We start from the raw sequence: 26,198 nt of genomic DNA, 5'->3' as shown, positions 1-26,198 counted from the left end.
GAGCTCCGAAACATTTTTAAATGTCAGCGGAATACCGAGAACAATAGAAGAGTTCCGAAGCATTTTTAAACTTCAGCGGAATTCCGAGAACAATGGAGGAGTTCCGAAGCATTTCTAAACGTCAGCGGAATTCCGAGAACAATGGAAGAGTTCCAAAGCATTTTTAAACTTCAGCTGAATTCCGAGGACAATGGAAGAGTTCCGAAGCATTTTTAAACTTCAGCGGAATTCCGAGAACAATGGAAGAGTTCCAAAGCATTTTTAAACATCAACAGAATTCCGAGAACAATGTAAGTGTTCCGAAGCATTTTTAAACTTCAGCGGAATTCCGAGGACGATGGAAGAGTTCCGAAGCATTTTTAATCTTCAGCGGAATTCTGAGAACAATGCAAGAGTTCCGAAGCATTTTTAAATGTCAGTGGAATTCCTAGAACAGTGGTAGAGTGCCGAAGCATTTTAAAACTTCGGTGGAATTCCGAGAACAATGGAGGAGTCCCGAAGCATTTTTAAACGTCAGCGGAATTTCGAGAACAATGGAAGAGTTCCGAAGCATTTTTAAACTTCAGCGGAATTACAAGAACAATGGAAGAGTTCCGAAGCACTTTTAAACTTCAGCGGAATTCCGAGAACAATGGAAGAGTTCCAAAGCATTTTTAAACGTCACTAAATTCGAAGAAAAATGGAAAAGTTCCGAAGCATTTTTAAACTTCAGTTGAATTCCGAGAACAATGGAAGAGTTCCGAAGCATTTTTAAACTTCAGCGGATTTCCGAGAACAATGGAAGAGTTCCGAAGCATTTTTAAACGTCAGCAGAATTTCGAGAACAATGGAAGAGCTCCGAAACATTTTTAAACTTCAGCGGAATTCCGAGAACAATGGAGGAGTTCCGAAGCATTTTTAAACGTCAGCGGAATTCCGAGAACAATGGAAGAGTTCCAAAGCATTTTTAAACTTCAGCTGAATTCCGAGGACAATGGAAGAGTTCCGAAGCATTTTTAAACTTCAGCGGAATTCCGAGAACAATGGAAGAGTTCCGAAGCATTTTTAAACTTTAGCGGAATTCGGAGAACAATGGAAGATTTCCGAAGCATTTCTAAACATCAGCGGAATTCCGAGAACAATCGAAGACTTCCGAAGCATTTTTAAACTTCAGCGGAATTCCGAGAACAATGGAAGAGTTCCCAAGCATTTTTAAACGTCAGCGGAATTCCGAGAACAATCGAAGAGTTCCGAAGCATTTTTAAACATCAGCAGAATTCCGAGAACAATGGAAGCATTCCAAAGCATTTTTAAACTTCAGCTGAATTCCGAGGACAATGGAAGAGTTCCGAAGCATTTTTAAACTTCAGCTGAATTCCGAGAACAAAGGAAGAGTTCCGAAGCATTTTTAAACTTCAGCGGAATTCCGAGAAGAAGGGAAGAGTTCCAAAGCATTTTTAAACTTCAGCGGAATTCCGAGAACAATGGAAGAGTTCCCAAGCATTTTTAAACGTCAGCGAACTTCCGAGAACAATGGAGGCGTTCCGAAGCATTTTTAAACATCATCAAATTCCGAGAACAATGGAAGAGTTCCAAAGCATTTTTAAACATCAGCGGAATTCCGAGATCAATGCAAGAGTTCCGAAGCATTTTTAAACATCAACAGTATTCCGAGAACAATGGAAGTGTTCCGAAGCATTTTTAAACTTCAGCGGAATTCCGAGAACAATAGAACTGTTCCGAAGCATTTTTAATCATCAGCGGAATTCCGAGAAGAATGGAAGAGTTCCGAAGCATTTTTAAACTGCATCGGATTTCCGAGAACAATGGAAGAGTTCCAAAGCATATTTAAACATCAACAGAATTCCGAAAACAATGGAAGTGTTCCGAAGCATTTTTAAACTTCAGCGGAATTCCGAGGACGATGGAAGAGTTCCGAAGCATTTTTAATCTTCAGCGGAATTCTGAGAACAATGCAAGAGTTCCGAAGCATTTTTAAATGTCAGCGGAATTCCTAGAACAGTGGTAGAGTGCCGAAGCATTTTTAAACTTGGGTGGAATTCCGAGAACAATGGAGGAGTTCCGAAGCATTTTTAAACGTCAGCGGAATTTCGAGAACAATGGAAGAGTTCCGAAGCATTTTTAAACTTCAGCGGAATTCCGAGAACAATGGAAGAGTTCCGAAGCATTTTTAAACTTCAGCGGAATTCCGAGAACAATGGAAGAGTTCCAAAGCATTTTTAAACGTCAACAAAATTCGAAGAAAAATGGAAATGTTCCGAAGCATTTTTAAACTTCAGTTGAATTCCGAGAACAATGGAAGAGTTCCGAAGCATTTTTAAACTTCAGCGGATTTCCGAGAACAATGGAAGAGTTCCGAAGCATTTTTAAACGTCAGCAGAATTCCGAGAACAATGGAAGAGTTCCGAAGCATTTTTAAACTTCAGCGGAATTCCGAGAACAATGGAGGAGTTCCGAAGCATTTTTAAACGTCAGCGGAATTCCGAGAACAATGGAAGAGTTCCAAAGCATTTTTAAACTTCAGCTGAATTCCGAGGACAATGGAAGAGTTCCGAAGCATTTTTAAACTTCAGCGGAATTCCGAGAACAATGGAAGAGTTCCGAAGCATTTTTAAACTTTAGCGGAATTCGGAGAACAATGGAAGATTTCCGAAGCATTTCTAAACATCAGCGGAATTCCGAGAACAATCAAAGACTTCCGAAGCATTTTTAAACTTCAGCGGAATTCCAAGAACAATGGAAGAGTTCCCAAGCATTTTTAAACATCAGCGGAATTCCGAGAACAATCGAAGCGTTCCGAAGCATTTTTAAACATCAGCAGAATTCCGAGAACAATGGAAGCATTCCAAAGCATTTTTAAACTTCAGCTGAATTCCGAGGACAATGGAAGAGTTCCGAAGCATTTTTAAACTTCAGCTGAATTCCGAGAACAATGGAAGAGTTCCGAAGCATTTTTAAACTTCAGCGGAATTCCGAGAAGAAGGGAAGAGTTCCAAAGCATTTTTAAACTTCAGTGGAATTCCGAGAACAATGGAAGAGTTCCGAAGCATTTTTAATTTTCAGCAGAATTCCGAGAACATTCGAAGAGTTCCCAAGCATTTTTAAACGTCAGCGGAATTCCGAGAACAATGGAAGAGTTCCAAAGCATTTTTAAACTGCAGCGGAATTCCGAGAACAATAGAACTGTTCCGAAGCATTTTTAATCATCAGCGGAATTCCGAGAACAATGGAAGAGTTCCGAAGCATTTTTAAACTGCAGCGGATTTCCGAGAACAATGGAAGAGTTCCAAAGCATTTTTAAACATCAACAGAATTCCGAGAACAATGGAAGTGTTCCGAAGCATTTTTAAACTTCAGCGGAATTCCGAGGACGATGGAAGTGTTCTGAAGCATTTTTAATCTTCAGCGGAATTCTGAGAACAATGCAAGAGTTCCGAAGCATTTTTAAATGTCAGCGGAATTCCTAGAACAGTGGTAGAGTGCCGAAGCATTTTTAAACTTCGGTGGAATTCCGAGAACAATGGAGGAGTTCCGAAGCATTTTTAAACGTCAGCGGAATTTCGAGAACAATGGAAGAGTTCCGAAGCATTTTTAAACTTCAGCGGAATTCCGAGAACAATGGAAGAGTTCCGAAGCATTTTTAAACTTCAGCGGATTTCCGAGAACAATGGAAGAGTTCCGAAGCATTTTTAAACGTCAGCAGAATTTCGTGAACAATGGAAGAGCTCCGAAACATTTTTAAATGTCAGCGGAATACCGAGAACAATAGAAGAGTTCCGAAGCATTTTTAAACTTCAGCGGAATTCCGAGAACAATGGAGGAGTTCCGAAGCATTTCTAAACGTCAGCGGAATTCCGAGAACAATGGAAGAGTTCCAAAGCATTTTTAAACTTCAGCTGAATTCCGAGGACAATGGAAGAGTTCCGAAGCATTTTTAAACTTCAGCTGAATTCCGAGGACAATGGAAGAGTTCCGAAGCATTTTTAAACTTCAGCTGAATTCCGAGAACAATGGAAGAGTTCCGAAGCATTTTTAAACTTCAGCGGAGTTCCGAGAAGAAGGGAAGAGTTCCAAAGCATTTTTAAACTTCAGCGGAATTCCGAGAACAATGGAAGAGTTCCGAAGCATTTTTAATTTTCAGCAGAATTCCGAGAACATTCGAAGAGTTCCCAAGCATTTTTAAACGTCAGCGGAATTCCGAGAACAATGGAAGAGTTCCAAAGCATTTTTAAACTTCAGCAGAATTCCGAGTACAATGGAAGAGTTCCGAAGCATTTTTAAACGTCAGCGGAATTCCGTGAACAATGGAAGAGTTCCGAAGCATTTTTAACCTTCGGCGGTATTCCCAGATTAATGTAAGAGTTCCAAAGCATTTTTAAACGTCAGCGGAATTCCGAGAACAATGGAAGAGTTCCGAAGCATTTTTAAACTTCAGACGAATTCCGAGAACAATGGAAGAGTTCCAAAGCATTTTTAAACTTAAGCAGAATTTTGAGAACAATGGAAGAGTTAAGAAGCATTCTAAAACTTCAGCTAAATTCCGAGAACAATGGAAGAGTTCTGAAGCATTTTTAAACTTCAGCGGAATTCCGAGAGCAATGGAGGAGTTCCGAAGCATTTTTAAATGTCAGGAGAATTCCGATAACAATGGAAGCGTTCCAAAGCATTTTTAAACGTCAGCATAATTCCGAGAACAATGGAAGCGTTCCGAAGCATTTTAAACTTCAGCAGAATTCCGAGTACAATGGAAGAGTTCCAAAGCATTTTTAAACTTCAGCAGAATTCCGAGTACAATGGAAGAGTTCCGAAGCATTTTTAAACATCAGTGGAATTCCGAGAAAAATGGAAGAGTTCCGAAGCATTTTTAGACTTCGGCGGAATTCCCAGAATAATGGAAGAGTTCCGAAGCATTTTTAAACTTCAGCGGAATTCCGAGATCAATGCAAGAGTTCCGAAGCATTTTTAAACATCAGCGGAATTCCGAGAACAATGGAAGAGTTCCGAAGCATTTTTAAACTTCAGCAGAATTCCGAGAACAATGGAGGAGTACCGAAGCATTTTTCAACGTCAACAAAATTCCGAGAACAATGGAAGAGTTCCGAAGCATCTTTAAACCTCAGCGGAATTCCGAGAGCAATAAAAGCGGTCTGAAGCATTTTTAAACTTCAGCAGAATTCTGAGTACAATGGAAGAGTTCCACAGCATTTTTAAACTTCAGCGGAATTCCGAGTACAATGGATGAGTTCCGAAGCATTTTTAAATGTCAGCGGGATTCCGAGAACAATAGTAGAGTTCCGAAGCATTTTTAAACATCAGCGGAATTCCGAGAACAATGGAAGAGTTCCAAAGCATTTTTAAACATCAACAAAATTCCGAGAACAATGGAAGAGTTCCGAAGCATTTTTAAACTTCACCTGAATTCCGAGAACAATGGAAGAGTTCCGAAGCATTTTTAGTTTTCAGCAGAATTCCGAGAACATTGGAAGAGTTCCCAAGCATTCTTAAATGTCAGCGGAATTCCAAGAGCAATGGAAGCGTACTGAAGCATTTTTAAACTTCAGCAGAATTCTGAGTACAATGGAAGAGTTCAGAAGCATTTTAAAAATTCAGCAGAATTCCGAGTACAATGGATGAGTTCCGAAGCATTTTTAAATGTCAGCGGAGTTCCGAGAACAATGGAAGAGTTCCAAAGCATTTTTAAACATCAACAAAATTCCAAGAACAATGGAAGAGTTCCGAAGCATTTTTAAACTTCAGCTGAATTCCGAGAACAATGGAAGAGTTCCGAAGCATTTTTAAACTTCAGCGGAATTCCGAGAAGAAGGGAAGAGTTCCGAAGCATTTTTAAACATCAGCGGAATTCCGAGAACATTGGAAGAGTTCCCAAGCATTTTTAAATGTCAGCAGAATTCCGAGTACAATGGAAGAGTTCCAAAGCATTTTTAAACTTCAGTAGAATTCCGAGTACAATGGAAGAGTTCCGAATCATTTTTAAACATCAGCGGAATTCCGAGAACAATGGAAGAGTTCCGAAGCATTTTTAAACTTCGACGGAATTCCCAGAATAATGGAAGAGTTCCGAAGCATCTTTAAACTTCAGCTGAATTCCGAGATCAATTCAAGAGTTCCGAAGCATTTTTAAACTTCAGCTGAATTCCGAGATCAATTCAAGAGTTCCGAAGCATTTTTAAACGTCAGCGGAATTCCGAGAACAATGGAAGAGTTCCGAAACATTTTTAAACTTCAGCTGAATTCCAAGAACAATGGAGGAGTTCCGAAGCATTTTTAAACGTCAGGAGAATTCCGATAACAATGGAAGCTTTCCAAAGCATTTTTAAACGTCAGCGAAATTCCGAGAACAATGGAAGCTTTCTGAAGCATTTTTAAACTTCAGCAGAATTCCGAGTACAATGGAAGAGTTCAGAAGCATTTTTTAACTTCAACAGAATTCCGAGTACAATGGAAGAGTTCCGAAGCATTTTTAAACTTCAGCGGAATTCCGAGATTAATGGAAGAGTTCCAAAGCATTTTTAAACTTCAGCGGAATTCCGAGATTAATGCAAGAGTTCCGAAGCATTTTTAAACATCAACAGTATTCCGAGAACAATGGAAGTGTTCCGAAGCATTTTTAAACTTCAGCGGAATTTCGAGAACAATAGAAGAGTTCCGAAGCAATTTTAATCATCAGCGGAATTCCGAGAACAATGGAAGAGTTCCGAAGCATTTTTAAACTTCAGCAGAATTCCGAGAACAATGGAAGAGTTCCAAAGCATTTTTAAACTTAAGCAGAATTTTGAGAACAATGGAAGAGTTCCGAAGCATTTTAAAACTTCAGCTAAATTCCGAGAGCAATGGAAGAGTTCTGAAGCATTTTTAAACTTCAGTGGAATTCCGAGAACAATGGAGGAGTTCCGAAGCATTTTTACACGTCAGGAGAATTCCGATAACAATGGAAGCATTGAAAAGCATTTTTAAACGTCAGCATAATTCCGAGAACAATGGAAGCGTTCCGAAGCATTTTAAACTTCAGCAGAATTCCGAGTACATTGGAAGAGTTCCAAAGCATTTTTAAATTTCAGCAGAATTCCGAGCACAATGGAAGAGTTCCGAAGCATTTTTAAACATCAGCGGAATTCCGAGAACAATGGAAGAGTTCCGAAGCATTTTTAGACTTCGGCGGAATTCCCAGAATAATGGAAGAGTTCCGAAGCATTTTTAAACTTCAGCGGAATTCCGAGATCAATGCAAGAGTTCCGAAGCATTTTTAAACGTCAGCGGAATTCCGAGAACAATGATAGAGTTCCGAAGCATTTTTAAACTTCAGCAGAATTCCAAGAACAATGGAGGAGTTCCGAAGCATTTTTAAACGTCAACAAATTTCCGAGAATAATGCAAGAGTTCCGAAGCATCTTTAAACATCAGCGGAATTCCGAGAGCAATGGAAGCGTTCCGAAGCATTTTTAAACTTCAGCAGAATTCTGAGTACAATGGAAGAGTTCCAAAGCATTTTTAAACTTCAGCGGAATTCCGAGTACAATGGATGAGTTCCGAAGCATTTTTAAATGTCAGCGGAATTCCGAGAACAATAGTAGAGTTCCGAAGCATTTTTAAACATCAACAAAATTCCGAGAACAATGGAAGAGTTCCGAAGCATTTTTAAACTTCAGCTGAATTCCGAGAAAAATGGAAGAGTTCCGAAGCATTTTTAAACTTCAGCGGAATTCCGAGAAGAAGGGAAGAGTTCCAAACATTTTTAAACTTCAGCCGAATTCCGAGAACAATGGAAGAGTTCCGAAGCATTTTTAAACTTCGACGGAATTCCCAGAATAATGGAAGAGTTCCGAAGCATTTTTAAACTTCAGCGGAATTCCGAGATCAATGCAAGAGTTCCGACGCATTTTTAAACGTCAGCGGAATTCCGAGAACAATGGAAGAGTTCTGAAGCATTTTTAAACTTCAGCAGAATTCCGAGAACAATGGAGGCGTTCCGAAGCATTTTTAAACATCATCAAATTCCGAGAACAATGGAAGAGTTCCAAAGCATTTTTAAACATCAGCGGAATTCCGAGATCAATGCAAGAGTTCCGAAGCATTTTTAAACATCAACAGTATTCCGAGAACAATGGAAGTGTTCCGAAGCATTTTTAAACTTCAGCAGAATTCCGAGAACAATAGAAGTGTTCCGAAGCATTTTTAATCATCAGCGGAATTCCGAGAACAATGGAAGAGTTCCGAAACATTTTTAAACTGCAGCGGATTTCCGAGAACAATGGAAGAGTTCCAAAGCATTTTTAAACATCAACAGAATTCCGAGAACAATGGAAGAGTTCCGAAGCATTTTTAAACTTCAGCGGAATTCCGAGGACGATGGAAGAGTTACAAAGCATTTTTAATCTTCAGCAGAATTCTGAGAACAATGCAAGAGTTCCGAAGCATTTTTAAACATCAGCGGAATTCCTAGGACAGTGGTAGAGTGCCGAAGCATTTTTTAAACTTCGGTGGAATTCCGAGAACAATGGAGGAGTTCCGAAGCATTTTTAAACGTCAGCGGAATTTCGAGAACAATGGAAGAGTTCCGAAGCATTTTTAAACTTCAGCGGAATTCCGAGAACAATGGAAGAGTTCCGAACCATTTTTAAACTTCAGCGGAATTCCGAGAACAATGGAAGAGTTCCAAAGTATTTTTAAACGTCAACAAAATTCGAAGAAAAATGGAAAAGTTCCGAAGCATTTTTAAACTTCAGTTGAATTCCGAGAACAATGGAAGAGTTCCGAAGCATTTTTAAACTTCAGCAGATTTCCGAGAACAATGGAAGAGTTCCGAAGCATTTTTAAACGTCAGCAGAATTTCGAGAACAATGGAAGAGCTCCGAAACATTTTTAAATGTCAGCGGAATTCCGAGAACAATGGAAGAGTTCCGAACCATTTTTAAACTTCAGCGGAATTCCGAGGACAATGGAGGAGTTCTGAAGCATTTTTAAACGTCAGCGGAATTCCGAGAACAATGGAAGAGTTCCAAAGCATTTTTAAACTTCAGCTGAATTCCGAGGACAATGGAAGAGTTCCGAAGCATTTTTAAACTTCAGCGGAATTCCGAGAACAATGGAAGAGTTCCGAAGCATTTTTAAACTTTAGCGGAATTCGGAGAACAATGGAAGATTTCCGAAGCATTTTTAAACATCAGCGGAATTCCGAGAACAATGGAAGAGTTCCGAAGCATTTTTAGACTTCGGCGGAATTCCCAGAATAATGGAAGAGTTCCGAAGCATTTTTAAACTTCAGCGGAATTCCGAGATCAATGCAAGAGTTCCGAAGCATTTTTAAACGTCAGCGGAATTCCGAGAACAATGGAAGAGTTCCGAAGCATTTTTAAACTTCAGCAGAATTCCAAGAACAATGGAGGAGTTCCGAAGCATTTTTAAACGTCAACAAATTTCCGAGAATAATGGAAGAGTTCCGAAGCATCTTTAAACTTCAGCGGAATTCTGAGAGCAATGGAAGCGTTCCGAAGCATTTTTAAACTTCAGCAGAATTCTGAGTACAATGGAAGAGTTCCAAAGCATTTTTAAACGTCAGCGGAATTCCGAGAACAATGGAAGAGTTCCGAAGCATTTTTAAACTTCAGCAGAATTCCAAGAACAATGGAGGAGTTCCGAAGCATTTTTAAACGTCAACAAAGTTCCGAGAATAATGGAAGAGTTCCGAAGCATCTTTAAACTTCAGCGGAATTCCGAGAACAATGGAGGAGTTCCGAAGCATTTTTAAACTTCAGCGGAATTCCGAGAACAATGGAAGAGTTCCGAACCATTTTTAAACTTCAGCGGAATTCCGAGAACAATGGAAGAGTTCCAAAGTATTTTTAAACGTCAACAAAATTCGAAGAAAAATGGAAAAGTTCCGAAGCATTTTTAAACTTCAGTTGAATTCCGAGAACAATGGAAGAGTTCCAAAGCATTTTTAAACTTCAGCGGATTTCCCAGAACAATGGAAGAGTTCCGAAGCATTTTTAAACGTCAGCAGAATTTCGAGAACAATGGAAGAGTTCCGAAGCATTTTTAAACGTCAGCGGAATTTCGAGAACAATGGAAGAGTTCCAAAGCATTTTTAAACTTCAGCAGAATTCCGAATATAATGGAATTGTTCCAAAGCATTTTTAAACTTCAGCAGAATTCCAAGAACAATGGAGGCGTTCCGAAGCATTTTTAAACGTCAGGAGAATTCCGATAACAATGGAAGCTTTCCAAAGCATTTTTAAACGTCAGCGAAATTCCGAGAACAATGGAAGCTTTCCGAAGCATTTTTAAACTTTAGCAGAATTCCGAGTACAATGGAAGAGTTCAGAAGCATTTTTAAACTTCAGCAGAATTCCGAGTACAATGGAAGAGTTCCGAAGCATTTTTAAACGTCAGCGGAATTCCGTGAACAATGGAAGAGTTTCGAAGCATTTTTAACCTTTGGCGGAATTCCCAGATTAATGGAAGAGTTCCAAAGCATTTTTAAACGTCAGCGGAATTCCGAGAACAATGGAAGAGTTCCGAAGCATTTTTAAACTTCAGACGAATTCCGAGAACAATGGAAGAGTTCCAAAGCATTTTTAAACTTAAGCAAAATTTGAGAACAATGGAAGAGTTCCGAAGCATTTTAAAACTTCAGCTAAATTCCGAGAACAATGGAAGAGTTCTGAAGCATTTTTAGACTTCGGCGGAATTCCCAGAATAATGGAAGAGTTCCGAAGCATTTTTAAACTTCAGCGGAATTCCCAGAATAATGGAAGAGTTCCGAAGCATTTTTAAACTTCAGCGGAATTCCGAGATCAATGCAAGAGTTCCGAAGCATTTTTAAACATCAGCGGAATTCCGAGAACAATGGAAGAGTTCCGAAGCATTTTTAAACTTCAGCAGAATTCCGAGAACAATGGAGGAGTACCGAAGCATTTTTCAACGTCAACAAAATTCCGAGAACAATGGAAGAGTTCCGAAGCATCTTTAAACTTCAGCGGAATTCCGAGAGCAATGGAAGCGTTCCGAAGCATTTTTAAACTTCAGCAGAATTCTGAGTACAATGGAAGAGTTCCAAAGCATTTTTAAACTTCAGCGGAATTCAGAGTACAATGCATGAGTTCCGAAGCATTTTTAAATGTCAGCGGAATTCCGAGAACAATAGTAGAGTTCCGAAGCATTTTTAAACATCAGCGGAATTCGGAGAACAATGGAAGAGTTCCAAAGCATTTTTAAACATCAAGAAAATTCCGAGAACAATGGAAGAGTTCCGAAGCATTTTTAAACTTCAGCTGAATTCCGAGAACAATGGAAGAGTTTCGAAGAATTTTTAAACTTCAGCGGAATTCCGAGAAGAAGGGAAGAGTTCCAAAGCATATTTAAACTTCAGCCGAATTCCGAGAACAATGGAAGAGTTCCGAAGCATTTTTAGTTTTCAGCAGAATTCCGAGAACATTGGAAGAGTTCCCAAGCATTCTTAAATGTCAGCGGAATTCCGAGTACAATGGAAGAGTTCCAAAGCATTTTTAAACTTCAGTAGAATTCCGAGTACAATGGAAGAGTTCCGAAGCATTTTTAAACATCAGCGGAATTCCGAGAACAATGGAAGAGTTCCGAAGCATTTTTAAACTTCGACGGAATTCCCAGAATAATGGAAGAGTTCCGATGCATTTTTAAACTACAGCGGAATTCCGAGATCAATGCAACAGTTCCGAAGCATTTTTAAACGTCAGCGGAATTCCGAGAACAATGGAAGAGTACCGAAGCATTTTTAAACTTCAGCAGAATTCCGAGAACAATGGAGGCGTTCCGAAGCATTTTTAAACATCATCAAATTCCGAGAACAATGGAAGAGTTCCGATGCATTTTTAAACTTCAGCGGAATTCCGAGTGCAATGGAAGCGTTCCGAAGCATTTTTAAACTTCAGCAGGATTCCGAGTACAATGGAAGAGTTCAGAAGCATTTTTAAACTTCAGCAGAATTCCGAGTACAATGGATGAGTTCCGAAGCATTTTTAAATGTCAGCGGAATTCCGAGAACAATAGTAGAGTTCCGAAGCATTTTTAAACATCAGCGGAATTCCGAGAACAATGGAAGAGTTACAAAGCATTTTTAAACATCAACAAAATTCCGAGAACAATGGAAGAGTTCCGAAGCATTTTAAAACTTCAGCGGAATTCCGAGAAGAAGGGAAAAGTTCCAAAGCATTTTTAAACTTCAGCCGAATTCCGAGAACAATGGAAGAGTTCCGAAGCATTTTTAGTTTTCAGCAGAATTCCGAGAACATTGGAAGAGTTCCCAAGCATTTTTAAATGTCAGCAGAATTCCGAGTACAATGGAAGAGTTCCAAAGCATTTTTAAACTTCAGTAGAATTCCGAGTACAATGGAAGAGTTCCGAAGCATTTTTAAACATCAGCGGAATTACGAGAACAATGGAAGAGTTCCGAAGCATTTTTAAACTTCGACGGAATTCCCAGAATAATGGAAGAGTTCCGAAGCATTTTTAAACTTCAGCGGAAATCCGAGATCAATGCAAGAGTTCCGAAGCATTTTTAAACGTCAGCGGAATTCCGAGAACAATGGAAGAGTTTCGAAGCATTTTTAAACTTCAGCAGAATTCCGAGAACAATTGAGGCGTTCCGAAGCATTTTTAAACATCATCAAATTCCGAGAAAAATGGAAGAGTTCCGAAGCATTTTTAAACTTCAGCGGAATTCTGAGAACAATGGAAGAGTTCCGAAGCATTTTTAACCTTCTGCGGAATTCCCAGAATAACGGAAGAGTTCCAAAGCATTTTTAAACATTAGCGGAATTCCGAGATCAATGCAAGAGTTCCGAAGCATTTTTAAACATCATCAGTATTCCGAGAACAATAGAAGTGTTCCGAAGCATTTTTAATCATCAGCGGAATTCCGAGAACAATGGAAGAGTTCCGGAGCATTTTTAAACTGCAGCGGATTTCCGAGAGCAATGGAAGAGTTCCAAAGCATTTTTAAACATCAACAGAATTCCGAGAACAATGGAAGTCTTCCGAAGCATTTTTAAACTTCAGCGGAATTCCGAGGACGATGGAAGAGTTCCGAAGCATTTTTAATCTTCAGCGGAATTCTGAGAACAATGCAAGAGTTCCGAAGCATTTTTAAACGTCAGCGGAATTCCTAGAACAGTGGTAGAGTGCCGAAGCATTTTTAAACCTCGGTGGAATTCCGAGAACAATGGAGGAGCTCCGAAGCATTTTTAAACGTCAGCGGAATTTCGAGAACAATGGCAGAGCTCCGAAGCATTTTTAAACGTCAGCGGAATTCCGAGAACAATGGAAGAGTTCCGAAGCATTTTTAAACTTCAGCGGAATTCCGAGAACAATGGAAGAGCTCCGAAGCATTTTTTAACTTCAGCGGAATTCCGAGAACAATGGAAGAGTTCCAAAGCATTTTTAAACGTCAACAAAATTCGAAGAAAAATGGAAAAGTTCCAAAGCATTTTTAAACTTCAGTTGAATTCCGAGAACAATGGAAGAGTTCCGAAGCATTTTTAAACTTCAGCAGAATTCCAAGAACAATGGAGGCGTTCCGAAGCATTTTTAAACGTCAGGAGAATTCCGATAACAATGGAAGCTTTCCAAAGCATTTTTAAACGTCAGCGAAATTCCGAGAACAATGCAAGCTTTCCGAAGCATTTTTAAACTTTAGCAGAATTCCGAGTACAATGGAAGAGTTCAGAAGCATTTTTAAACTTCAGCAGAATTCCGAGTACAATGGAAGAGTTCCGAAGCATTTTTAAACGTCAGCGGAATTCCGTGAACAATGGAAGAGTTTCGAAGCATTTTTAACCTTTGGCGGAATTCCCAGATTAATGGAAGAGTTCCAAAGCATTTTTAAACGTCAGCGGAATTCCGAGAACAATGGAAGAGTTCCGAAGCATTTTTAAACTTCAGACGAATTCCGAGAACAATGGAAGAGTTCCAAAGCATTTTTAAACTTAAGCAAAATTTGAGAACAATGGAAGAGTTCCGAAGCATTTTAAAACTTCAGCTAAATTCCGAGAACAATGGAAGAGTTCTGAAGCATTTTTAGACTTCGGCGGAATTCCCAGAATAATGGAAGAGTTCCGAAGCATTTTTAAACTTCAGCGGAATTCCCAGAATAATGGAAGAGTTCCGAAGCATTTTTAAACTTCAGCGGAATTCCGAGATCAATGCAAGAGTTCCGAAGCATTTTTAAACATCAGCGGAATTCCGAGAACAATGGAAGAGTTCCGAAGCATTTTTAAACTTCAGCAGAATTCCGAGAACAATGGAGGAGTACCGAAGCATTTTTCAACGTCAACAAAATTCCGAGAACAATGGAAGAGTTCCGAAGCATCTTTAAACTTCAGCGGAATTCCGAGAGCAATGGAAGCGTTCCGAAGCATTTTTAAACTTCAGCAGAATTCTGAGTACAATGGAAGAGTTCCAAAGCATTTTTAAACTTCAGCGGAATTCAGAGTACAATGCATGAGTTCCGAAGCATTTTTAAATGTCAGCGGAATTCCGAGAACAATAGTAGAGTTCCGAAGCATTTTTAAACATCAGCGGAATTCGGAGAACAATGGAAGAGTTCCAAAGCATTTTTAAACATCAAGAAAATTCCGAGAACAATGGAAGAGTTCCGAAGCATTTTTAAACTTCAGCTGAATTCCGAGAACAATGGAAGAGTTTCGAAGAATTTTTAAACTTCAGCGGAATTCCGAGAAGAAGGGAAGAGTTCCAAAGCATATTTAAACTTCAGCCGAATTCCGAGAACAATGGAAGAGTTCCGAAGCATTTTTAGTTTTCAGCAGAATTCCGAGAACATTGGAAGAGTTCCCAAGCATTCTTAAATGTCAGCGGAATTCCGAGTACAATGGAAGAGTTCCAAAGCATTTTTAAACTTCAGTAGAATTCCGAGTACAATGGAAGAGTTCCGAAGCATTTTTAAACATCAGCGGAATTCCGAGAACAATGGAAGAGTTCCGAAGCATTTTTAAACTTCGACGGAATTCCCAGAATAATGGAAGAGTTCCGATGCATTTTTAAACTACAGCGGAATTCCGAGATCAATGCAACAGTTCCGAAGCATTTTTAAACGTCAGCGGAATTCCGAGAACAATGGAAGAGTACCGAAGCATTTTTAAACTTCAGCAGAATTCCGAGAACAATGGAGGCGTTCCGAAGCATTTTTAAACATCATCAAATTCCGAGAACAATGGAAGAGTTCCGATGCATTTTTAAACTTCAGCGGAATTCCGAGTGCAATGGAAGCGTTCCGAAGCATTTTTAAACTTCAGCAGGATTCCGAGTACAATGGAAGAGTTCAGAAGCATTTTTAAACTTCAGCAGAATTCCGAGTACAATGGATGAGTTCCGAAGCATTTTTAAATGTCAGCGGAATTCCGAGAACAATAGTAGAGTTCCGAAGCATTTTTAAACATCAGCGGAATTCCGAGAACAATGGAAGAGTTACAAAGCATTTTTAAACATCAACAAAATTCCGAGAACAATGGAAGAGTTCCGAAGCATTTTAAAACTTCAGCGGAATTCCGAGAAGAAGGGAAAAGTTCCAAAGCATTTTTAAACTTCAGCCGAATTCCGAGAACAATGGAAGAGTTCCGAAGCATTTTTAGTTTTCAGCAGAATTCCGAGAACATTGGAAGAGTTCCCAAGCATTTTTAAATGTCAGCAGAATTCCGAGTACAATGGAAGAGTTCCAAAGCATTTTTAAACTTCAGTAGAATTCCGAGTACAATGGAAGAGTTCCGAAGCATTTTTAAACATCAGCGGAATTACGAGAACAATGGAAGAGTTCCGAAGCATTTTTAAACTTCGACGGAATTCCCAGAATAATGGAAGAGTTCCGAAGCATTTTTAAACTTCAGCGGAAATCCGAGATCAATGCAAGAGTTCCGAAGCATTTTTAAACGTCAGCGGAATTCCGAGAACAATGGAAGAGTTTCGAAGCATTTTTAAACTTCAGCAGAATTCCGAGAACAATTGAGGCGTTCCGAAGCATTTTTAAACATCATCAAATTCCGAGAAAAATGGAAGAGTTCCGAAGCATTTTTAAACTTCAGCGGAATTCTGAGAACAATGGAAGAGTTCCGAAGCATTTTTAACCTTCTGCGGAATTCCCAGAATAACGGAAGAGTTCCAAAGCATTTTTAAACATTAGCGGAATTCCGAGATCAATGCAAGAGTTCCGAAGCATTTTTAAACATCATCAGTATTCCGAGAACAATAGAAGTGTTCCGAAGCATTTTTAATCATCAGCGGAATTCCGAGAACAATGGAAGAGTTCCGGAGCATTTTTAAACTGCAGCGGATTTCCGAGAGCAATGGAAGAGTTCCAAAGCATTTTTAAACATCAACAGAATTCCGAGAACAATGGAAGTCTTCCGAAGCATTTTTAAACTTCAGCGGAATTCCGAGGACGATGGAAGAGTTCCGAAGCATTTTTAATCTTCAGCGGAATTCTGAGAACAATGCAAGAGTTCCGAAGCATTTTTAAACGTCAGCGGAATTCCTAGAACAGTGGTAGAGTGCCGAAGCATTTTTAAACCTCGGTGGAATTCCGAGAACAATGGAGGAGCTCCGAAGCATTTTTAAACGTCAGCGGAATTTCGAGAACAATGGCAGAGCTCCGAAGCATTTTTAAACGTCAGCGGAATTCCGAGAACAATGGAAGAGTTCCGAAGCATTTTTAAACTTCAGCGGAATTCCGAGAACAATGGAAGAGCTCCGAAGCATTTTTTAACTTCAGCGGAATTCCGAGAACAATGGAAGAGTTCCAAAGCATTTTTAAACGTCAACAAAATTCGAAGAAAAATGGAAAAGTTCCAAAGCATTTTTAAACTTCAGTTGAATTCCGAGAACAATGGAAGAGTTCCGAAGCATTTTTAAACTTCAGCGGATTTCCGAGAACAATTAAAGAGTTCCGAAGCATTTTTAAACGTCAGCAGAATTTCGAGAACAATGGAAGAGCTCCGAAACATTTTTAAACGTCAGCGGAATTCCGAGAACAATGGAAGAGTTCCGAAGCATTTTTAAACTTCAGCGGAATTCCGAGAGCAATGGAAGAGTTCCGAAGCATTTTTAAACGTCAGTGGAATTCTGAGAACAATGGAAGAGTTCCGAAGCATTTTTAACCTTCGGCGGTATTCCCAGAATAAAGGAAGAGTTCCAAAGCATTTTTAAACATTAGCGGAATTCCAAGATCAATGCAAGAGTTCCGAAGCATTTTTAAACATCAACAGTATTCCGAGAACAATAGAAGTGTTCCGAAGCATTTTTAATCATCAGCGGAATTCCGAGAACAATGGAAGAGTTCCGAAGCATTTTTAAACTGCAGCGGATTTCCGAGAACAATGGAAGAGTTCCAAAGCATTTTTGAACATCAACAGAATTCCGAGAACAATGAAAGTGTTCCGAAGCATTTTTAAACTTCAGCGGAATTCCGAGGACGATGGAAGAGTTCCGAAGCATTTTTAAACATCAGCGGAATTCCGAGAACAATGGAAGCATTCCAAAGCAATTTTAAACTTCAGCTGAATTCCGAGGACAATGGAAGAGTTCCGAAGCATTTTTAAACTTCAGCTGAATTCCGAGAACAATGCAAGAGTTCCGAAGCATTTTTAAACTTCAGCGGAATTCCGAGAAGAAGGGAAGAGTTCCAAAGCATTTTTAAACTTCAGCGGAATTCCGAGAACAGTGGAAGAGTTCCGAATCATTTTTAATTTTCAGCAGAATTCCGAGAACATTGGAAGAGTTCCCAAGCATTTTTAAACATCAGCGGAATTCCGAGAAAAAAGGAAGAGTTCCAAAGCATTTTTAAACTTCAGCGGAATTCCGAGAACAATGGAAGAGTTCCGAAGCATTTTTAATTTTCAGCAGAATTCCGAGAACATTGGAAGTGTTCCCAAGCATTTTTAAACGTCAGCGGAATTCCGAGAACAATGGAAGAGTTCCAAAGAATTTTTAAACTTCAGCAGAATTCCGAGTACAATGGTAGAGTTCCAAAGCATTTTTAAACTTCAGCAGAATTCCAAGAACAATGGAGGAGTTCCGAAGCATTTTTAAACGTCAGGAGAATTCCGATAACAATGGAAGCTTTCCAATGCATTTTTAAACATCAGCGAAATTCCGAGAACAATGGAAGCTTTCCGAAGCATTTTTAAACTTCAGCCGAATTCCGAGAACAATGGATGAGTTCCAAAGCATTTTTAAACTTAAGCAGAATTTTGAGAACAATGGAAGAGTTCCGAAGCATTTTTAAACTTCAGCTGAATTCCGAGAACAATGGAAGAGTTCCGAAGAATTTTTAAACTTCAGCGGAATTCCGAGAAGAAGGGAAGAGTTCCAAAGCATATTTAAACTTCAGCCGAATTCCGAGAACAATGGAAGAGTTCCGAAGCATTTTTAGTTTTCAGCAGAATTCCGAGAACATTGGAAGAGTTCCCAAGCATTCTTAAATGTCAGCGGAATTCCGAGTACAATGGAAGAGTTCCAAAGCATTTTTAAACTTCAGTAGAATTCCGAGTACAATGGAAGAGTTCCGAAGCATTTTTAAACATCAGCGGAATTCCGAGAACAATGGAAGAGTTCCGAAGCATTTTTAAACTTCGACAGAATTCCCAGAATAATGGAAGAGTTCCGATGCATTTTTAAACTTCAGCGGAATTCCGAGATCAATGCAAGAGTTCCGAAGCATTTTTAAATGTCAGCGGAATTCCGAGAACAATAGTAGAGTTCCGAAGCATTTTTAAACATCAGCGGAATTCCGAGAACAATGGAAGAGTTACAAAGCATTTTTAAACATCAACAAAATTCCGAGAACAATGGAAGAGTTCCGAAGCATTTTTAAACTTCACCTGAATTCCGAGAACAATGGAAGAGTTCCGAAGCATTTTTAAACTTCAGCGGAATTCCGAGAAGAAGGGAAAAGTTACAAAGCATTTTTAAACTTCAGCCGAATTCCGAGAACAATGGAAGAGTTCCGAAGCATTTTTAGTTTTCAGCAGAATTCCGAGAACATTGGAAGAGTTCCAAAGCATTTTTAAACTTCAGTAGAATTCCGAGAACAATGGAAGAGTTCCGAAGCATTTTTAAACATCAGCGGAATTCCAAGAACAATGGAAGAGTTCCGAAGCATTTTTAAACTTCGACGGAATTCCCAGAATAATGGAAGAGTTCCAAAGCATTTTTAAACATTAGCGGAATTCCGAGATCAATGCAAGAATTCCGAAGCATTTTTAAACATCAACAGTATTCCGAGAACAATAGAAGTGTTCCGAAGCATTTTTAATCATCAGCGGAATTCCGAGAACAATGGAAGAGTTCCGGAGCATTTTTAAACTGCAGCGGATTTCCGAGAGCAATGGAAGAGTTCCAAAGCATTTTTAAACATCAACAGAATTCCGAGAACAATGGAAGTCTTCCGAAGCATTTTTAAACTTCAGCGGAATTCCGAGGACGATGGAAGAGTTCCGAAACATTTTTAATCTTCAGCGGAATTCTGAGAACAATGCAAGAGTTCCGAAGCATTTTTAAACATCAGCAGAATTCCTAGAACAGTGGTAGAGTGCCGAAGCATTTTTAAACTTCGGTGGAATTCCGAGAACAATGGAGGAGTTCCGAAGCATTTTTAAACTTCAGCGGAATTCCGAGAACAATGGAAGAGCTCAGAAGCATTTTTAACGTCAGCGGAATTCCGAGAACAATGGAAGAGTTCCGAAGCATTTTTAAACTTCAGCGGAATTCCGAGAACAATGGAAGAGCTCCGAAGCATTTTTAAACTTCAGCGGAATTCCGAGAACAATGGAAGAGTTCCAAAGCATTTTTAAACGTCAACAAAATTCGAAGAAAAATGGAAAAGTTCCGAAGCATTTTTAAACTTCAGTTGAATTCCGAGAACAATGGAAGAGTTCCGAAGCATTTTTAAACTTCAGCGGATTTCCGAGAACAATGAAAGAGTTCCGAATCATTTTTAAACGTCAGCAGAATTTCGAGAACAATGGAAGAGCTCCGAAACATTTTTAAACGTCAGCGGAATTCCGAGAACAATGGAAGAGTTCCGAAGCATTTTTAAACTTCAGCGGAATTCCGAGAGCAATGGAAGAGTTCCGAAGCATTTTTAAACGTCAGCGGAATTCCAAGATCAATGCAAGAGTTCCGAAGCATTTTTAACCTTCGGCGTTATTCCCAGAATAAAGGAAGAGTTCCAAAGCATTTTTAAACATTAGCGGAATTCCAAGATCAATGCAAGAGTTCCGAAGCATTTTTAAACATCAACAGTATTCCGAGAACAATAGAAGTGTTCCGAAGCATTTTAATCATCAGCGGAATTCCGAGAACAATGGAAGAGTTCCGAAGCATTTTTAAACTGCAGCGGATTTCCAAGAACAATGGAAGAGTTCCAAAGCATTTTTCAACATCAACAGAATTCCGAGAACAATGGAAGTGTTCCGAAGCATTTTTAAACTTCAGCGGAATTCCGAGGACGATGGAAGAGTTCTGAAGCATTTTTAAACATCAGCGGAATTCCGAGAACAATGCAAGAGTTCCGAAGCATTTTTAAACTTCAGCGGAATTCCGAGAAGAAGGGAAGAGTTCCAAAGCATTTTTAAACTTCAGCGGAATTCCGAGAACAGTGGTAGAGTTCCGAAGCATTTTTAATTTTCAGCAGAATTCCGAGAACATTGGAAGAGTTCCGAAGCATTTTTAAACTTCGACGGAATTCCCAGAATAATGGAAGAGTTCCAAAGCATTTTTAAACATTAGCGGAATTCCGAGATCAATGCAAGAATTCCGAAGCATTTTTAAACATCAACAGTATTCCGAGAACAATAGAAGTGTTCCGAAGCATTTTTAATCATCAGCGGAATTCCGAGAACAATGGAAGAGTTCCGGAGCATTTTTAAACTGCAGCGGATTTCCGAGAGCAATGGAAGAGTTCCAAAGCATTTTTAAACATCAACAGAATTCCGAGAACAATGGAAGTCTTCCGAAGCATTTTTAAACTTCAGCGGAATTCCGAGGACGATGGAAGAGTTCCGAAACATTTTTAATCTTCAGCGGAATTCTGAGAACAATGCAAGAGTTCCGAAGCATTTTTAAACATCAGCAGAATTCCTAGAACAGTGGTAGAGTGCCGAAGCATTTTTAAACTTCGGTGGAATTCCGAGAACAATGGAAGAGCTCCGAAGCATTTTTAAACTTCAGCGGAATTCCGAGAACAATGGAAGAGTTCCAAAGCATTTTTAAACGTCAACAAAATTCGAAGAAAAATGGAAAAGTTCCGAAGCATTTTTAAACTTCAGTTGAATTCCGAGAACAATGGAAGAGTTCCGAAGCATTTTTAAACTTCAGCGGATTTCCGAGAACAATGAAAGAGTTCCGAATCATTTTTAAACGTCAGCAGAATTTCGAGAACAATGGAAGAGCTCCGAAACATTTTTAAACGTCAGCGGAATTCCGAGAACAATGGAAGAGTTCCGAAGCATTTTTAAACTTCAGCGGAATTCCGAGAGCAATGGAAGAGTTCCGAAGCATTTTTAAACGTCAGCGGAATTCCAAGATCAATGCAAGAGTTCCGAAGCATTTTTAACCTTCGGCGGTATTCCCAGAATAAAGGAAGAGTTCCAAAGCATTTTTAAACATTAGCGGAATTCCAAGATCAATGCAAGAGTTCCGAAGCATTTTTAAACATCAACAGTATTCCGAGAACAATAGAAGTGTTCCGAAGCATTTTAATCATCAGCGGAATTCCGAGAACAATGGAAGAGTTCCGAAGCATTTTTAAACTGCAGCGGATTTCCGAGAACAATGGAAGAGTTCCAAAGCATTTTTGAACATCAACAGAATTCCGAGAACAATGGAAGTGTTCCGAAGCATTTTTAAACTTCAGCGGAATTCCGGGGACGATGGAAGAGTTCTGAAGCATTTTTAAACATCAGCGGAATTCCGAGAACAATGCAAGAGTTCCGAAGCATTTTTAAACTTCAGCGGAATTCCGAGAAGAAGGGAAGAGTTCCAAAGCATTTTTAAACTTCAGCGGAATTCCGAGAACAGTGGAAGAGTTCCGAAGCATTTTTAATTTTCAGCAGAATTCCGAGAACATTGGAAGAGTTCCCAAGCATTTTTAAACGTCAGCGGAATTCCGAGAAGAAGGGAAGAGTTCCAAAGCATTTTTAAACTTCAGCGGAATTCCGAGAACAATGGAAGAGTTCCGAAGCATTTTTAATTTTCAGCAGAATTCCGAGAACATTGGAAGCGTTCCCAAGCATTTTTAAACGTCAGCAGAATTCCGAGAGCAATGGAAGAGTTCCAAAGAAATTTTAAACTTCAGCAGAATTCCGAGTACAATGGTAGAGTTCCAAAGCATTTTTAAACTTCAGCAGAATTCCAAGAACAATGGAGGAGTTCCGAAGCATTTTTAAACGTCAGGAGAATTCCGAGAACAATGGAAGCTTTCCGAAGCATTTTTAAACTTCAGCCGAATTCCGAGAACAATGGAAGAGTTCCAAAGCTTTTTTAAACTCAAGCAGAATTTTGAGAACAATGGAAGAGTTCCAAAGCATTTTAAAACTTCAGCTAAATTCCGAGAACAATGGAAGAGTTCTGAAGCATTTTTAAACTTCAGCGGAATTCCGAGAACAATAGAGGAGTTCCGAAGTATTTTTAAACGTCAGGAGAATTCCGATAACAATGGAAGCGTTCCAAAGCATTTTTAAACGTCAGCGTAATTCCGAGAACAATGGAAGAGTTCCGAAGCATTTTTAATTTTCAGCAGAATTCCGAGAACATTGGAAGAGTTCCCAAACATTTTTAAACGTCAGCGGAATTCCGAGAACAATGGAAGCTGTCCAAAGCATTTTTAAACGTCAGCGAAATTCCGAGAACAATGGAACCTTTCCGAAGCATTTTTAAACTTCAGCAGAATTCCGGGTACAATGGAAGAGTTCAGAAGCATTTTTAAACTTCAGCAGAATTCCGAGTACAATGGAAGAGTTCCGAAGCATTTTTAAACGTCAGCGGAATTCCGTGAACAATGGAAGAGTTCCGAAGCATTTTTAACCTTCGGCGGAATTCCCAGATTAATGGAAGAGTTCCAAAGCATTTTTAAACGTCAGCGGAATTCCGAGAACAATGAAAGAGTTCCGAAGCATTTTTAAACTTCAGCCGAATTCCGAGAACAATGGAAGAGTTCCAAAGCATTTTTAAACTTCAGCGGAATTCCGAGATTAATGGAAGAGTTCCAAAGCATTTTTAAACTTCAGCGGAATTCCGAGATCAATGCAAGAGTTCCGAAGCATTTTTAAACATCAACAGTATTCCGAGAACAATGGAAGTGTTCCGAAGCATTTTTAAACTTCAGCGGAATTCCGAGAACAATAGAAGAGTTCCGAAGCAATTTTAATCATCAGCGGAATTCCGAGAACAATAGAAGAGTTCCGAAGCATTTTTAAACTTCAGCCGAATTCCGAGAACAATGGAAGAGTTCCAAAGCATTTTTAAACGTCAACAAAATTCGAAGAAAAATGGAAAAGTTCCGAAGCATTTCTAAACTTCAGCGGATTTCCGAGAACAATGGAAGAGTTCCGAAGCATTTTTAAACGTCAGCAGAATTTCGAGAACAATGGAAGAGCTCCGAAACATTTTTAAATGTCAGCGGAATTCCGAGAACAATGGAAGAGTTCCGAAGCATTTTTAAACTTTAGCGGAATTCGGAGAACAATGGAAGATTTCCGAAGCATTTTTAAACATCAGCGGAATTCCGAGAACAATGGAAGACTTCCGAATCATTTTTAAACTTCAGCGGAATTCCGAGAACAATGGAAGAGTTCCCAAGCATTTTTAAACGTCAGCGGAATTCCGAGAACAATCGAAGAGTTCCGAAGCATTTTTAAACATCAGCAGCATTCCGAGAACAATGGAAGCATTCCAAAGCATTTTTGAACTTCAGCTGAATTCCGAGTACAATGGAAGAGTTCCGAAGCATTTTTAAACTTCAACTGAATTCCGAGAACAATAGAAGAGTTCCGAAGCATTTTTAAACTTCAGCGGAATTCCGAGAAGGGAAGAGTTCCAAAGCATTTTTAAACTTCAGCGGAATTCCGAGAACAATGGAAGAGTTCCGAAGCATTTTTAATTTTCAGCAGAATTCCGAGAACATTCGAAGAGTTCCCAAGCATTTTTAAACGTCAGCGGAATTCCGAGAACAATGGAAGAGTTCCAAAGCATTTTTAAACTTCAGCAGAATTCCGAGTACAATGGAAGAGTTCCAAAGCATTTTTAAACTTCAGCAGAATTCCAAGAACAATGGAGGAGTTCCGAAGCATTTTTAAACGTCAGGAGAATTCCGATAACAATGGAAGCTTTCCAAAGCATTTTTAAACGTCAGCGAAATTCTGAGAACAATGGAAGCTTTCCGAAGCATTTTTAAACTTCAGCAGAATTCCGAGTACAATGGAGGAGTTCAGAAGCATTTTTAAACTTCAGCAGAATTCCGAGTACAATGGAAGAGTTCCGAAGCATTTTTAAATGTCAGCGGAATTCCGTGAACAATGGAAGAGTTCCGAAGCATTTTTAACCTTCGGCGGAATTTCCCAGATTAATGGAAGAGTTCCAAAGCATTTTTGAACGTCAGCGGAATTCCGAGAACAAAGGAAGTGTTCCGAAGCATTTTTAAACTTCAGACGAATTCCGAGAACAATGGAAGAGTTCCAAAGCATTTTTAAACTTAAGCAGAATTTTGAGAACAATGGAAGAGTTCCAAAGCATTTTAAAACTTCAGCTAAATTCCGAGAACAATGGAAGAGTTCTGAAGCATTTTTAAACTTCAGCGGAATTCCGAGAACAATGGAGGAGTTGCGAAGCATTTTTAAACGTCAGGAGAATTCCGATAACAATGGAAGCGTTCCAAAGCATTTTTAAACGTCAGCGTAATTCCGAGAACAATGGAAGAGTTCCAAAGCATTTTTAAACTTCAGCAGAATTCCGGGTACAATGGAAGAGTTCCAAAGCATTTTTAAACATCAGCGGATTTCCGAGAAAAATGGAAGAGTTCCGAAGCATTTTTAGACTTCGGCGGAATTCCCAGAATAATGGAAGAGTTCCGAAGCATTTTTAAACTTCAGCGGAATTCCGAGATCAATGCAAGAGTTCCGAAGCATTTTTAAACATCAGCGGAATTCCTAGAATAGTGGTAGAGTGCCGAAGCATTTATAAACTTCGGTGGAATTCCGAGAACAATGGAGGAGTTCCGAAGCATTTTTAAACATCAGCAGCATTCCGAGAACAATGGAAGCATTCCAAAGCATTTTTAAACTTCAGCTGAATTCCGAGTACAATGGAAGAGTTCCGAAGCATTTTTAAACTTCAGCTGAATTCCGAGAACAATAGAAGAGTTCCGAAGCATTTTTAAACTTCAGCGGAATTCCGAGAAGAAGGGAAGAGTTCCAAAGCATTTTTAAACTTCAGCAGAATTCCGAGAACAATGGAAGAGTTCCGAAGCATTTTTAATTTTCACCAGAATTCCAAGAACATTCGAAGAGTTCCCAAGCATTTTTAAACGTCAGCGGAATTCCGAGAACAATGGAAGAGTTCCAAAGCATTTTTAAACTTCAGCAGAATTCCGAGTACAATGGAAGAGTTCCAAAGCATTTTTAAACGTCAGCAGAATTCCAAGACCAATGGAGGAGTTCCGAAGCATTTTTAAAAGTCAGGAGAATTCCGATAACAATGGAAGCTTTCCAAAGCATTTTTAAACGTCAGCGAAATTCCGAGAACAATGGAAGCTTTCCGAAGCATTTTTAAACTTCAGCAGAATTCCGAGTACAATGGAAGAGTTCCGAAGCATTTTTAAACGTCAGCGGAATTCCGTGAACAATGGAAGAGTTCCGAAGCATTTTTAACCTTCGGCTGAATTCCCAGATTAATGGAAAAGTTCCAAAGCATTTTTAAACGTCAGCGGAATTCCGAGAACAATGGAAGAGTTCCGAAGCATTTTTAAACTTCAGACGAATTCCGAGAACAATGGAAGAGTTCCAAAGCATTTTTAAACTTAAGCAGAATTTTGAGAACAATGGAAGAGTTCCGAAGCATTTTAAAACTTCAGCTAAATTCCGAGAACAATGGAAGAGTTCTGAAGCATTTTTAAACTTCAGCGGAATTCCGAGAACAATGGA

This window comes from Phyllobates terribilis, unplaced genomic scaffold (genome assembly GCF_046119375.1).
Source record: "Phyllobates terribilis strain yellow unplaced genomic scaffold, ASM4611937v1 Scaffold_7__3_contigs__length_470593459, whole genome shotgun sequence".
Taxonomy (NCBI): domain Eukaryota; kingdom Metazoa; phylum Chordata; class Amphibia; order Anura; family Dendrobatidae; genus Phyllobates; species Phyllobates terribilis.
Note: the sequence above shows the minus strand (reverse complement) of the source record.